The sequence below is a fragment of the Tenrec ecaudatus genome, chromosome 11, assembly GCF_050624435.1.
Source record: "Tenrec ecaudatus isolate mTenEca1 chromosome 11, mTenEca1.hap1, whole genome shotgun sequence".
Taxonomy (NCBI): domain Eukaryota; kingdom Metazoa; phylum Chordata; class Mammalia; order Afrosoricida; family Tenrecidae; genus Tenrec; species Tenrec ecaudatus.
Window position 1 is genome coordinate 142214411 of NC_134540.1, and position 16549 is coordinate 142230959.

Below are 16549 nucleotides of genomic sequence, written 5' to 3' on the forward strand. Positions count from 1 at the left end.
GTATATACGGTATGTTATGTTCTTTTTAAACACTATAATTCAGTCATCAATTATACTTAGGTCATTATTAATTATTGCTCATCGTATGTAGATGAGGTAACACAAAACAACATTATTTGGGTTGTCAAAATACTATTTTTTGGAGTAGACATTCCCTTTTCAATATGTCATATGACCCCTCACTTCTACTTTCATGTATGTTAATTGTGTTTCTAAATAAAAGCAAATTATTGACAACGTCAGTGTTTTCCTGGTTATTAGTAGATTGCTTACAGGTCCGGTTGTGGTTTTTATTTTTCTTCTGTTGAGTTTTAATCCATATTGAAAGTGCTAGCCTTAACCTCCATAAATGTTTTTCAAGTCCTCCTCAGCTTCAGCATGCAAAGCTGTGCCATTCATATATTGTAAACCCAAACCAAACTCACTGCCATCAAGTGGATGCCAACTCTCAGTGACCCTATAGGGCAGGGTAGAACTGCCCCTCTGAGTGTCAGAAACTGATTCATTACTGGAGAGAAAGTCCCATCTTTCCCCCTTGGAGCCGCTGGTGGTTTAAAATGCTGACCTTGCAGTTGTTAACAAGACTTCCTTTAATCTTGATGACATGTTGTTCTTTATATAATCCAGTTTCTCATACTATTCACTGAACATACGAAACTAAAGAAGCATGTTGAGAAGATGTAACCATGACAATGCATTTCCTGCTCTTTAAACCTCAAGGTTTCTCCTTCATCTGTTCAATGATTATCTCTTGGTGTAAGTGTAAGTTCCACCTGATTACAATTAAAAATTACAAAATCACATTCTTCCAAATATGCTCCATAACTCCTAGAATTTTAATAGTTGATGAAATATAGAAAAATGCATTTCTAGTATTTTCTGCTTTCAGTCAAGATTATTTGATAGCACAAAGAATGCTCTCCTTTAATACACCTTCTCTTTTGTATCTGGTTTGAATTTATGGAAGTTTTCTCCTCATATACTGCTACAAACAGTTTTAAAAATGTTCTTGTCTTTTATGTTCATGATACGATTCTATAATTTCCACGTTAAGTTGGGTCCCTTTTCTTTGAGAGAGACACAAACACAAATTTTCTTCTAGTCAGGCAATCGAATAGCTATCTGCAAAATTTCTTGCAGTAGGCAAGTAGTGTCATCAGGACTGCCTCTCCTTGTTGAAATATTTGATTTGGTATTCCATCAATACCTGTCACCTTGCTTTTCACCAGTACCTTCATTGTGGTTTAGTCTTCTCCCTTCAATATAAGTGGTTCTTGACTATACATTACTCCAAAAATAATTGAGTATAGACCAACTCTTTTTTTTCTTGCATCATTTGTTATTTTGCCAATAAAAGCCATCGACATTGCAATGTGAAGTGTGATTTTTTTCCCTTCAGTTCATTCTGGTTGAAAATTCTGATGTATATTTTTAAATCATGTTCAATGGTGCCTCATACAATCCTTATCACAATCCATATTTCCATCCATTGTGTCAAGCACATTTGTACATTTGTTGCCATCCTCATTTTCAAAATATTTTCTTTCTACTTGAGCCCTTGGAATCAACTCCTCATTTTCCTCCCTTCCCCACCCTTCCTCCTTCATGAACCCTTGATCATTTATAAATTACTATTGCTTTTTCATGTCTTACATTGACTAATGACTCCCTTCACTTACTTTTCTGCTATCCATTCTCCTAGGAGTGGCTTATATGTAGATCATTGTGATTATTTTCCCCTTTCTCCTCCCTCCTTTCCCTTACCCTCTTGCTATCACTACTCATTATTAGTTCTGAGGATTTTATCTGCCTTGGATTCCCTGTATTTCCGCTCTTACCTGTACCGGTGTACATGCTCTGGTCTAGCCAGATTTGTAAAGTAGAATTGGGATCATGATAGTGGGGGATGGGAGTAAGCATTAAAGAACCAAAAGAAATTTGCACGTTTCATCGATGCTATATTGCAACTCTGACTGGCTCGTCTCTTCCTTGTGACTCTTCTGTAAGGGGATGTCCAATTGTCTAAAGATGGGCTTTAGGTCTCCACTCTGTGTTCCCCCTCCCCACCTCACTCACATTGATATGATATTTTGTTCTGGCTCTTTGATGCCTGATACCTGATCCCTTTGACACCTCATGATCACACAGGCTGGTGTGCTTCTCCCATGTGGGCTTTGTTGTGTCTCAGCTAGATGGCCACTTGTTTATCTTCAAGCCTTTAAGACCCCAGATGATATGTCTTTTGATAGCCAGGCACCATCAGCTTTCTCCACTATATTTGCTTATGTTCCCATTTTGACCTCAGCAATTGTGTAGGGAAGGTGAGGGTCACAGAATGAAGGGCTATTAGAACAGTGTTCTTGTGTTGAGGGAGTACTTGTGTAGAGGCCCAATGTCCATCTGCTACCTTAATACTTAACATATAAATATATGTACTAGATCAATTTCCCTATCATTATATATGAATATATTTACATATGGACATGCCTGTATTTAGACCTCTATAAATGTTCTTTGCCACCTAGTTCTTTCCTATAATTCCTCTTACTTTCCTTTGTCCCACTATCGTGTTCAGCCTTCATTCAGGTTTTAGTCTTCCCTGTCAGCTACATTGCCTTTGATCAAGACCCACCAGGCATTATATACCATCCTTGTGATCAATTTTAGATCCCTTGTTGTTCCTTATTCCTAGGTTGTTTGACACCCTCCCTTGTTTCCCCTGACTCCCCTTTTCCCTTGATCCCCCTGAACCATCAGCCAGTCCCATCATTTTCTTCTCTGGAATGCTTATCCTGCTATCTTATCTAGATAGACATGCAGAGACAATAATGAGGTAGTTAGTTTATTGTGCCAACCTGGCCAATAAACACATGTGGAGTTAATTGAAGGGCAGAGATAAATGGTTTGGTGAGCCTCGCCTTTGGGGTTCTCAGGTATCTTGCTTTCTGATGATTGGACCAAGGTGCAGCTGCCTTAGACAGTTCCCTGCTTTAGCTGGCAAGGCTCACTTCCTGCAAAACATCCGCAAGGAGATGCCACACGGACCTATCGCGATTCAGCCCTGGGTGCTGAAGCAGCCAGGTGGAGACCCTGCCAGCACTGAGATGCTTACATATTCACTGATTTGGCTTTCCTACTGCAGTCGGCATTTTTGCATCTGTTTTGAGAGATGGAGGAGGACTTTGTGGATTGGTGCTGGGAATATGGGTTAATATTGGACTAGTGGGATCGGGCAGCACTGGGTTGGGATGTTTTCTTGATATAAAAACTTTATAAAACTCTCCCTTATACATGAGTTTCTGTGGATTTGTTTTTCTAAAGTACCCAGACTAATACAAATAATAAGCACAAAAACAAGACAGAACAAAACAAGGCAATGAAAAAAATTCTTCTTTATGTTTTAACTATAAGTCTATGCATATCACATGTATTCTTTGTATTGTAGAGCAACCCTTTGTAATCTTAAATTTAACTGTTTTACTTAATATTTGCCTTTTTGCTTTAGAGCAAACTTTCAAAATCACTTCTGACATAAATTTTTGATATCCATTTCACTTAGATAACTGCTTTCTTCTTCTGTCTTCTTGTGTGATATATCTTTCATGGTACTCCATAGCTCATCTCATCTGCAGTCATTAGTGTGCAAAATGACAATTCTGATTTTTAACAATTTTATTGACATGTAATTCACATAGTATACAACTCAATAATTTAAATATATTTTAACACAGTTATATAATCATCACCACAATAAATTTTGGAATTATTTTTTGTACTCATAATTAGTAGTTCTTCAATTCCCCTCAATCGTTCCTGGCATAACTAATTTTAAAAATTATTAATTGTGTAACTGACTGTATAGATTTATTTATCCTGCATTTTATATAATCAAAATTTTGTCAACCCCACTACACCTCCAACAACAAAATAAAACAGAAAAGCCTCAATACAAAAGAAAGAAGAAAATAATTTTTAAAAAGCTATAACGAATTAAAAATGGATCAAAATGAAACCAAATGGCAAGACATTAATTTTAACCTTATTACATCAGCATTAATTCACTTTCCAATGTTTCTATCTGAGGGGAGGCTAAATTCTGTGCGAAATTTGCAAATGAAGTTTGTGGTTTTAGTGTCATCCCCAGTTTCTCCATGCCAGCTACACGGAATTTAAGTTCTACTAAAATTCCCCTTTTTGATTTTTGAGTTTATTATTTACAATACACATGGTGGTGTGCTTCTTCTATGATAATTAATATGAAAGTTCACTTAGATAGCTGCTTGCTTTCAGATAAGCTTTCCATATCTGAGGCTACTTTTATTTTTCTGTTATGCAGGCACCATTTGATTTCATCAACACAATTTTTGAGTGAATCATTTCTTTGTTGTTGTTTATATTGTTATTGTGATTAGGTATTGCAGTGTTATATAAAAATTAGTACAATGTATATAGATTTATAGATTTTATATTATGTCATTGATGAGATTATTTTTTTTATAGTCCATGAGCTCTCTTTTCACTTTTGGGATGAAGTTGTTTGGCCCACATAAGTTTTGTTCTGTTGAAAGTGGGCCCTAGTCATCTAGTGTATCTTTTATTGTGTGTGTTTCTTCCATTATATTTGGTTGTATATCTAAACACTGTACTAAAGTCCTTACCTTTTCCATATTTTCTCCTTGATGATTTTTATTGTTCTGGGAGTTACATTTATTTCTTTTATACATTTTGAGTTCGTTTTTTTTACATGAAGTGAGCTATGGGTCCTATTTCATTCTTATACAGCAGGAGAACTAGTTTTCCAAGCACCATTGTTGAAGAGGCTTTCTCTGCCCCCATTTGATGTTTTTTTTGGACCTTTAGCAAAGATCATTGATCATTAAATGAATATCATTATCTCTGGGCTTTCTAATATGTTCCATTATTCTATACAGCTACCACTGTGCCAGATATAGGCTATTTTGACTACTCTAACTGGGTAATAGGTTTTGAGGTCAGGTAGTGCATGGTTCTTATTTTCTATTTCTTAAGGAGTTCTTTTCATATGAAAGTGCTATTCTTGAATTGCCTAGTTTGGGGTGTGTTGATTTAATGTTAGGCCAACATGATGGTAGCTATGTAGTGATAGTGGTGGAGTGAAACACGTGGTAGCCTAACGATGCCTGCTTGGGGTGTGGCTGTATTATGAGAATAACAGTGATGACTCTGTCTCTCATGCCTTCCCCTCTCCCTGCTTCTGGAATTCTGTGTCTCTCCAGAGGTGGACCCAAGTGAACTGCTGACCCTGCGAGCCATCCTAGGAACTGTTGGCTCCAATAATATTCCCATGGTGGGCTCTGGGTAGTTGGAAAAAATGTACTTGAGCTGGACTGGGCTGAAATGCTTTCTTGTTAAAACGTTTCTTCTTGATAACAAAGTTCTTTCATAGATAGATGAATTGATAGCTAGATAGATAGAAAAGAAGGATCTTTTCTCAGCAATACCAGCAGTCACATTTTGTTTTTGTTTTTTATTTCGCATTTTCTTCTTCTCTCAGCCACAGGAAGTCCACTTCTCTCTCTGGTTTTGCTTCTATAGACAACCCAGCTTAACACCATTTGGTACCATGTGAATAAGACACTAGGGAAAAAATAGAAAAATGTAAACCAGAGGTTTGTCTGCCTGCTTCTTTATGGCAATTAGATTTTATTTTCCCTTTGGATTGCCGGCAGAGTTCAGATATGGCCACATAATTTGTTGTTGGTATCTGGAAAGGGAATAGGAAATGAAGCTTTTGATTCTTAAAATCTTTCTCTGGTTGTTCATACCTTAAATGGCTATAAGGGATGTAATAAATATTAAATTGAAACTCATAGAAGAAAAGCAGTCCTTGGGTTTCCCGTGAGTCAAAAGACATCATGCTGCTGGGGCTGGGGGGGGTGGGGGGGATGGGAAGGCAGAGGGAAAAAAAAGAAAACAGGAAAGAATAAGAAACTAAAAATTATATACATAAATATAGATATGTAACTATGTAAATAGATACATCTATAAAGATACGTGTATTTGTATATACATGTATGTATATACAAAACATATATATCTTCATATAAATCTTATCTTATTGTGAATATATATATATATGTATATATATATGTGTGTGTGTATATATATATATATATATATATATATATATATATATATATATATAATGGACTTTGACCCTCTAGTTAAATCTCACTTCAATACAAGAATGGTTTGTTCTGATAATGTGGAATTGTATGATACTTGCCTTTCTGACACGATCGCTGAAGACATAAGTAAATGTTATGAAGGAAGCTCATAGTACTCAGCTATTAAAAGGTATAGCATCTGGCATGTTAACGACTTTAAGTTAAACACATGACCATTGACTAGGGAAGCACAAAGCCCACATGGAAGAAGCACACTAGCATGTGTGATTATGAGTTTTTGATGGGAAAAGGGATCAGGAATTCAAAAACAAGCAATGAAGTTGACATAAAGTAGCGTAGACAAAGTAGAGACCCAAAACCCATCTCTAAGATAATCAGACAATCCCTCTCAGAAGAGCCAAACAGAAGGGATGATATATTCAGGGTGCCGTATAGCACTGGTGTAAAACATAAACATCCTCTAGTTCTTTAATAATGCCTCCCCTCACAATTATGGTCTTAGTTTCACCTCATTAATCTTGTGAGACCTGTGTAAGTTCATTTGTATAATTAAGGTCATTCAATGCCTGAAATCCAAGATAGAGGAACCTTCAGAAATAATAATGGGAGTAATGATTCCATAAATGTACAAGGAGAGGGTGGAAGGGGAAAGGGTAACTGATAACAATGATGACTACATAACCCCACTTGAGGGGAACAAATCACAGAATTGTAGGTGAATGGATATATTGGATAGTGTAAGATACAGCAAATAATAATAATAATATAATAATGGGGTTTCTTGGGGGAAGAGGAGTAGAGCAAAGGGATAAAGGGGAGCTGATATCAAAGAGTTCAAGAAGAAAGAAAATGTTTTTAAAATGATGGTGGCAGCAATTGTACAATTATACTTGACTTAATTGAATTATAGATTGTTATAATATCTGTAAGATCTCCCAATAAATTGATATTTTTTTACTTTCTTTTTTTTTACATTTTATTAGGGGCTCATACAACTCTTATCACAATCCATACATATACATACATCAATTGTATAAAGCACTTCCTTACATTCTTTGCCATAATCATGCATTTTCAAAGCATTTGCTCTCCACTTAAGCCCTTTGCATCAGGTCCTCTTTTTTTTTCCTGCCCTCCCTGCTCCCCCCTCCCTCATGAGCTCTTGATAATTTATAGATTGTTGTTTTGTCATATCTTGCCCTATCCAGAGTCTCCCTTCCCCCTTCTCTGCCGACCGTCTCCCAGGGAGGAGGTCATATATGGATCCTTGTAATCAGTTCCCCATTTCCAACCCACTCACCCTCTTCTCTCCCAGTATCGTCCCTCACATCCCTGGTCCTGAAGGTATCATCCACCCTGGATTCCCTGTGCCTCCAGCTCCCATATGCACCAGTGTACAACCTCTGCCCTATCCAGTCCTGCAAGGTAGAATTCGGATCATGGTAGTTGGGGGGGAGGAAGCACCCAGGATCTGGGGGAAAGCTGTGTTCTTCATCGGTACTACATCGCACCCTGATTGACCCATCGACTCTCCTAAACCCCTCTATGAGGGGATTTTCAGTGGCCAATAAATGGACTTTGGGTCTCCACTCTGCATTTCCCCCTTCATTCACTATGGTATATATATAAATAAATATATATATATATATAAATATATATATATATTTTGCAGGCTACCTTATACCTGGTCCCTTTGGCACCTCGTGATCACACAGGCTGGTGTGCTTCTTCCATATGGGCTTTATTGCTTCTGAGCTAGATGGCCGCTTGTTCACCTTCAAGCCTTTAAGACCCCAGACACTATCTCTTTTAATAGCCGGGCACCATCAGCTTTCTTCACCACATTTGCTTATGCACCCATTTGTCTTCGGTGATCGTATCATGGAGGTGTGCAGTCAATGATATGATTTTTTGTTCTTTGATGCCTGATAACTGATCCCTTCAGGACCACGTGATCACACAGGCTGGTGTGTTCTCCCATGTGGGCTTTGTTGCTTCTGATCTAGATGGCCACTTATTTATCTTCAAGCCTTTAAGAGCCCAGACACTATCTCTTTTGATAGCTCGGCATCATCAGCTTTCTTCACCACATTTACTTGTTCACTTGCTTTGGCTTCAGCAGTTGTGTCGGGAGGGTGAGCATCGTAGAGCGCCAATTTAATAAAAGAAAGTATTCATGCATTGAGTGAGTGTTTGAGTACAGGCCCAAGGTCCTTCCACCACCTTAATACTAAACCTATAAATATAGACACATAGATCTATTTCCCCATCCTCATATATATATATATATTTGCATGTACATGTCTTTGTCTAGACCTCTATAAATGCCCTTTGGTTTCTAGCTCTTTCTTCCATCACCCTTGACTTTCCTCCTGCCCCACTACCATTCTCCGTCTCCACCTGGGTTACAGCTATACCTCTTCTTTACATAACCTTACCCTTGATCATTCCCTACCAGGCCTGCCACTCCCCCCTCACTACCATATTGGGTCCCATGTTGTTCCCTTGTCCCTGTGTTTGTTAACACCACTTCCTTACCCTCCACCCACCTCCCCCTATCCCAAGTCCCCCCAAAACTGTTGGTCCCGTTGTTTTTCCTCCAGATAAAATGATATTTGTAAAAAGTCTGATTGAAGTCCAGGTTTGCTGAATACAACCTGCCAACATCCTAGTATCATTTGTATATGAATAGCTGGAACGGATAGATAGTTTAAGAAAACTTGGAATCTGGGGGTTTCTTTTAAACAGTTGGGTTTAGGATCTTGTTATTCTGGGACTATATTGATAATATTGATTTCTCTCTCCAACTACACGGCTGTCAGTTTTTCATAGTGTGGTGGCTTCTGTGTTGCTGTAAGACTGAAAATTATCACTGGTATTTCACATGCCAGCAGATTCATCCAAAGGGAACATATTTCAGCAAAGTTTCCAGAATAAGAGCCAACTATGAAGAAGAATGTTTAAGTTCTTAAACTCTATATTACCAGTAGAGAAGATTCTAAATTTCTTTTAATCAGTAATTGTGGTAGATAGTATTTATATATTTTGTACTGCTAAGTCATCTACAAATTTTACTGATAAATTTAATCGGTTTTATGTGGTATTGAATTTAATGTTAATTCTATATAGCTATCTATATATATATAGATATGGATTTCATTTTTTTTGTAATTTCCTTTAATTTCTTCTGGCATTAAGTTTATAGATAACCAGTATGAGTTTCCACGAAAGTCCTCATTCTCTATTGTATATTTTTCTCTAATATTGAAATAATCTAAGAAATTTTCCTTATTCTCAGAAAAAGCAATATCCAGATTAAATTCATGAGAGTACATGCTATATATATATTTCAGATTTTAATGAACATTTTTGGAGCAGGTGACTCTTTGAAATCACCAGTTGCCCCTCTAGTATCCATTTTCTCCATCTCTCTTAGATATAGAAGCACCGTGTCATTCTTTAGTCACGTGTCAAAGCTCCCAATATGGTTAGGATATAAATACAGTATAAGTAGAAGAAGGCAAAATCAATTAGAGTTTCCAGGGAATTGAATAAACTGGATGTGTTTACTTGCTCTGCCCTCCTTTGCTCCTGGAACTTAAATGCTGTGAATGGAGATCCATTCGGCATTTGAGGTCCTTGTGTCAAGTGTGAGAATTATACCACCTCATTAGTGAAAGGATTTCGGGAAAATAAAAGGAATACAAGTTCTGACTTTCTGAAAATCTTCTGTGACATCCCTAAACATTATAATCCTCCTACTTTTTATGTGAGTATTTTTTAAAAGAGAGGAACAAGGGATTTCCTTAACCACAATTGTGGTGGTATCAGATTCTGGAAGTCAATTTATTTTTCTATCAGATATAATGGAATTCTCTTCTGATAGGTTTTATCTTACCAATGAAATGAATAATTTCTTCTACTGAAATTGAGTAGAATATAAGGAAAATGAGGATTTGGAAATATACTAGAGATGTCAAAACAATTTCGGGAGAACTTTTGAGGATAAATGGACTAGAAAAGCACATCTGATATAATCCAAAACACAAAGGACCATGAGTGAAGTCATGGATGAAACTGAAGCAAGGTAGCAAGTCTATAAGTCCTTAAACTGTCATCATATCCTGTGATAGCTAGTTGTTGTATTTTTCCCCACGGTGTACCCCGCTTCAGTGCCTGAAGCCCATGGGGTAAAGCCAGTCAATGGGTCGGGGTTACAATTTGCTTTGGCATGGAACACTATGAGAGGCCTAAGGGATCGGACCTGCCATAAATCCAAACCCATGCTGGATAGCTAGTTTTCTTGTGCCAACCTGTCCAACAGGAACATGTGGGATGAATCAGGTCATAGGCTGATTGGAGGTCTTACAGATAAATGGCTCTGCAAGGCCCACCGCCCCTTCTCTTGCTCTCTGGTGATCAGGGAATGCTGGAATGTGGGTGCTGCTGCTGTAGCTAGTTCTCTCCCTCAGCCTGTGAGCTACACTACATCTGGGTCAGGCCAACCTGTGGATCATGTCATTAGAGCTTGAGGTTTCTTTGAGATCTGATTTGTCATGCTGCTGGTGCATACATCACTTGAGATGAGGCTGGTAGATCCTGTCAGTTTGCATTGCTGATGCTCTATCTCATCTGGATCTGCTTCGCTATGCTCCCTAGCTAATGACTGTTGATTGCCAACCCCGCTGCTTGTTGCTTGTGGGCATACTCTGCTTACCTTGCACCCCGGAGAACTCTGCTGTCTGTTTCCTTCACCTTGGACCCAACAGCCCTCATGAGTTGAAGAACTTCTTGTATATTAACTGTTCTATGGAAATGAGTTGAATTTTACCCTCTGTACTGCTGTGTGGACTAATTAGCTGTTATATTCTTTCTTGCTGTATAAATCTATCTATCTATCTATCTATCCATCACCTATTTATATATCTATATATTCATAAACATCCTGGTTTCATTTCTCTAGAGAACCCTGACTAACACACAGCCTATGGTAGGCAGGCACTGAACTTAATTTCTGTGGCTTGGACAAGCAGAACTGGGCAAGCATATGATTCATATACCAAATAGTTTAGATTATATAATTATGACATATAATATGCTAAAAGGTTCTATCTTATAGAATATTCTCTAAGTTTGCCAATGAGAACATCTACTATGCTGTTCTGTTTCATCCTGTCATGGATCACCTCGTCCAAGGTCAGTTGACTATAGTTGGAGTATTAATGTAACATGTCAGTGGCATCTATTTTCTCACTGCTTCCCTCACCTTCAAATGTAGACATGGAGTGTTCTCATAGAATACTCATTTCTAATTCACTTATTCATGTATTTTATGCTCTATAAAATTCAGAAAAAGGAATTATATTTATGGCTTGAAGCAATTATTTAAGCTCCTGTTACAAGAGCAATGATCTAGTTTATAGTGAATTTGGTTTGGGCACATTAAAAAATATCTTCAGTGAAAACAACCATTTGGCTACTTGCCCCTTCATCTTTCAACTTCTTGGACTGTGAATTTTTTATTTTTTTATAATCAAAATTGTATCCACCCTAATTCATATATCAAGCTGAAATTGAATCTGGATAGTTTAGTTCTTCTAAAAGAAGAAAGACATAGATTCAAATATTTTCCTTAATTCAGAATAAATCAGGAAAGACAACCAGCATGTTCCTCAGAAGAATGGATAGCAATATATTGTGTCGTGTATTTTGGACATACAGTTGGGAGAGATCATTCCCTGAAAAAGGATGTCATGTTTGGTAGCGAGTGAGTAACAAAGAGGTAGAAGCTTAATGAGGTGAATTCCCAGTGTCTGCAACAAATAGCTCAAACATAACAATTCTGGGGATTGTTCTAGCACAGGCAGTATTTCCTTCGGCCGTGTTGGACCAGAGTTTGACTAGAGCAGGGGTGATCAATACGTTGATCACAATCTACTAGTCAATTGCAAGTGTAGTGTGGGTAGATCGCATGGCATTTAAAAAAAATAGACTTAAGACTACCATCAGTCCTGTCAAATAATTGATATACAGCAAAGCCAATCAGATGCAATCTTAAGAGTCAAATGCATGCACAAAAAACTGCGCTAAGAGCAGCAAAACTGACATGCTAAGTTATCAACAATTTTCAGTCCTTGGTTTTTATTCTCTTAAACGTAAGAAAGGGTAATAAAACGGGTGGGGGGAGCTGGACCAAGTAAGAAGACAAAGCGTATCACGTTCATACGGAATAGGAGATTTTAACACTACAAGCTGACATTCAGCTGAAGTCCGGAGCCAATAAACAGTTCTGGAACTTACTCGCAGAGAGAAAGTACCCAAACATGAGAAAATGTGCTACCTCCTTGACTGCATGATTCGGCTCTACTGATTTATGTGAGTCAACCTTAATAATTGTATATTAAGAAAACATCCTAACCAAGTCCAAATCAAGTCCATAAATCCGAGATTAGCACATATGTCCGATACCAGTCAGTAAATTCCCTATTAGATTTGCACAACACATGCAATGGTGCAAAATGCAGGAAATCACGGGCCGTGAGTAAAAATTCATGTGGATCCAGTAATGGTGGAAGCATCTCATTGTGGGTGTGGGTCTCCACGTGGCTCCTTCCATTCCAGGATTCTGGCTTCATCAGTGTAGCTCCATGTGGTTTATCAGTAGGAAGATGAAGCAGAGTGAGAGAGAGAATGTGTGTGTGTCTGGCTACAGTGAGCTATTTATCTCCTACACACTTCCAAGTGAGGTCATCAAGCTATGACTTGATTGAAAGGTTGACCTGCACCACTTCACTTTAATAGTCTCAAATTGACACCCAATTATGTAACTACCACACATAGGATGTTCACACGCAAAAAATACTAGAGAAGGGAAAAGAAAACCAGCAATGGAAAAAATAAAACTTAAATTTTATTTAATCATTTTATTGGGTTATCTTGCAGCGCTTATAACAATCCAGACGTCCATTGTGTAAAGCACATTTGTATATATGTTGCCATCATCCTTTCAAAACATTTTCTTTCTACTTGAGCCTTTGGTATCAGCTCCTCATATCCTGCCACCCCTCCTCCCACCCATCCTCCTTCCTTCATGAACCCTTGATAATTTATAAATTATTATTGTTATTTTCAAATCTTACACCAACACCTGTCTCCTTTCACCCACATTTCTGTTGTTTTTCCCCCTTGAAGGGTGGGGTGGTTATATACTTATAATTGTGATCGACTTCCACATTCTCCCCCCAGCTTCCCCCTACTCCCCTTGTACCTTTATTCTCATTATTGGTCCTGAGGGGTTTATCTGTCCTAGACACCCTGTGTTGGTGAGAGCTCTTATCTGTACCAGTGTATATGCTATGGTCTAACCAGATTTAAGGTAGAACAGGGGTCATGATAGTGGAGGTGGGGGTGGGAAGCATTAAAGAACTAGAGGAATGTTGTATGTTTTGTCGGTGATTTTTTGCACCCTAGCTGGCTCATCCCTTCCCTTGGTCCCTCTGTTAGGCGATTTCCAATTGTCTACAAATAGGTTTTGGGTCTCCACTCCACCATAACCCCCTCATTCACATCTATATGAAAGTTTGTTCTGGGTCTTCTGATGCCTGATACCTGATCTGATCGACACCTCATGATCAGACAAGTTGGTGTGCTTCTTCCATGTGGGCTTAGTTGTTTCTCAACTAGATGACCATGTTTATCTTGAAGTCTTTATAATCCCAGACACTCTATCTTGTAATAGCTTGGCACCATCAGCTTTCTTCACATTCGTTTATGCACTCATTTTTGTCTTTAGCAATCGTGTCAGTTAGGTGAGCATCACAGAATGCCTGGTTATCAGAGCAAAATATTCTTGCATTGAGGGAGTACTTAAGAAGAGGCCCAATTGCTACCTTAATATTTAACATAATCATTTTTAAAAGGTGAAAAAAATTAATGTTGCAAAATAAATTTTATAGATGATTTTGTTTTGTAGAAAAATATTTTTAAAGTTTCTGTAATAAAAAATGAAATTATTCATAAGAATAATAACATTGATTAAGAATGGAGAACTAGTAGGAGAAGAGAATAAAATAGGAAATAAGCAGTAGTAAAGATTTCAATAGCTTTGTGTATAACTTGGTGTTGTACTATATTGGAAACAACATTAAAATAAAAATTATTTTAAAAGCCAATGAAATGTGCCTCCTCCAGAACTGATTTGGTCCTGGTAAAACTTTGGTTTATCTTTACTGATAGACTTACTATCTGTTAAGCATTATTATTTGATTTCAACATCAATTACTGATAAGAGGACCCTTGTGTATCTTCCAATTTCTACAGAAAGTAGTCGTTTTCAGGTTATTTTTTAAAATGCACGTTTAAGAATACAGTTCTGAAATGATGTCATTTTAATTCTGTAATTTTAAAATTATTCACTATATGTACCACATTAAATGTGCTTCACAATCTAAAAATGGCAATAATAATATTCTGCACTAACTCTGTAATGTAGATTAAGAATAATATTTCTTTATTATAAGGGCAAAGATCGTTCCCTAGCATGAGATAAAAAATTCCCTTAAGGCCATGATTTTACTCTAGATTACTTTAAAATGTCACTTTATATTGTTTTAGTAAGTGGCGCATTGACATTAATATTGAGCCCATAAAATTACAATTGCTTTAAGACACTCTTAGATTATTTTCAAAGGCATAATTTTTATGCCTTAGGTCATTAAGGAAAATATTTACAGTTACCTAAAAGTATTTGGGAACATATTTTAAGCAATTTTTGTATTTTCCAAACCATTATCTGGATTCCTTCAATGCCAATGTAACCATTATACCAAAGAGAAAAACATGTTGTGGTTACTGTTGTTGTTAGGAGGCATCTGGTCGGCACTGACCTTTAACAACCCTCTGAACCGCAGAACAAAACATTGCACGGTTCTGTGCCATCCTCACAATTGTTTATATACCTGAGCCCATTGTTGAAGTCACTTGGGGAAGACCTTCCCCTCATTAGCTGCCCATCCATTGTACCAAGCACACTATCCTTTCCCAGGGACTAATGCTCCTAAACACAGGTCCAAAATATGTAAGATAATGCCTTACCGGCCTTGGCTTGAAGGAGTACCTTGGTCTTACTTATTCCAACATAGATGGATCTGACCTTTTTGCAGTCCATGGTACTTTCAATATTCTTCCAGCACCACCATTAAGTAGATCAATTCTTCTTCCATTTTCCTTATCCAATGTCCAATTTTCAAATGTACATGAGAAACAGAGAATACCACAGCTTGGGTATAGTACCTCTTAGTGCTCAAGGCAACATCTTTGCTGTTCGATATTCTAAAGAGACTTTGCACACCAGATGTACCTATTACATATTTTGATCTCTTGCTTGCTATTTCTATGAGCAAGTTCTTCATGTCCTCCACATTTTCAGCAAGCAAGATTGTGTCATCTTCATATCACATGTTGTTAATAAGCCTTCTTCTAATTTAGATACCACATTCTTATTTAAATAATCCAACTTATTTTCTGATGTTTTTCTCAGTATACAGATTGAATAAATATGGTGAGAGGACACAGACCTGACACATATCTTTCCTGATTTTAAAACATGCAGTGTTCTCTTCTTCTGTTTGCTCAACTGTCTTTTAACACAAGTTCTTTTAAACACAAGTTCTTCATGAGCACAGGAAGCATTCTGGAATTCCTATTGTGTTACTCCAGACTGACTAGAGAAACAAATACAGAGGCACTCATATATGTGTAAGAGAACTTTAAATCAAGAAGTAATTATGCATCAATGAAACATCCCAACCCAGTCCTGAATGAGTCTATAAATTGGTATTAGCCCATAAGTCTGATATTAGCCCATAAATGTCTCCTCAGACTCACTCAGCACATGCAATAATGCCCAACAAGTACAGGAAGATCACAGGCTGGTAGGTGCAAAGTCCTGTAGAAACATCTCCAGGACTCTGGCTGCCATCCGCGTGACTCTATTTATCTTGTCAACAGAAATGTGAAGCAGAGAGAACGTGTGTCCCACCTCCCGGAAGAGTGAAGGGGATGGGCCTTGGAAAGCCTCTTATCTCGTTGAACTCTAATCAAGCTGAGAACTGACTAAATTCTGCCCACATGTTCATACTGGCCTAATTGGCACAATAAACCTAACTATCCCACCTATTATTCTCAAGATTCTTCATAGTTCATTATAATCCACACAGTTGAGTGTCCATGCATAGTCAATGAAACACAAGCAAGCGTCTTTCTGGTATTCCCTACTTTGAGCCAAGAGCCGGCTGACATCAGCAATTATGTCCCGTGGTACACATTCTCGTCTGTATCTGACCTGAACTTCTGGCAGTTCTCTATCAACAGACTACTACCAT

The 16549-nt window shown here is 37.6% G+C and overlaps 1 non-coding gene across 1 annotated transcript; it reads right to left on the reverse strand.

Annotated features, from left to right (window-relative positions):
• Positions 1-10320: 10320 nt before the first annotated feature.
• LOC142462018 (small nucleolar RNA SNORA42/SNORA80 family) lies at positions 10321-10454 on the reverse strand. The gene has a single exon (XR_012787168.1). It is a non-coding gene; the product is annotated as a small nucleolar RNA SNORA42/SNORA80 family (small nucleolar RNA).
• Positions 10455-16549: the final 6095 nt, after the last annotated feature.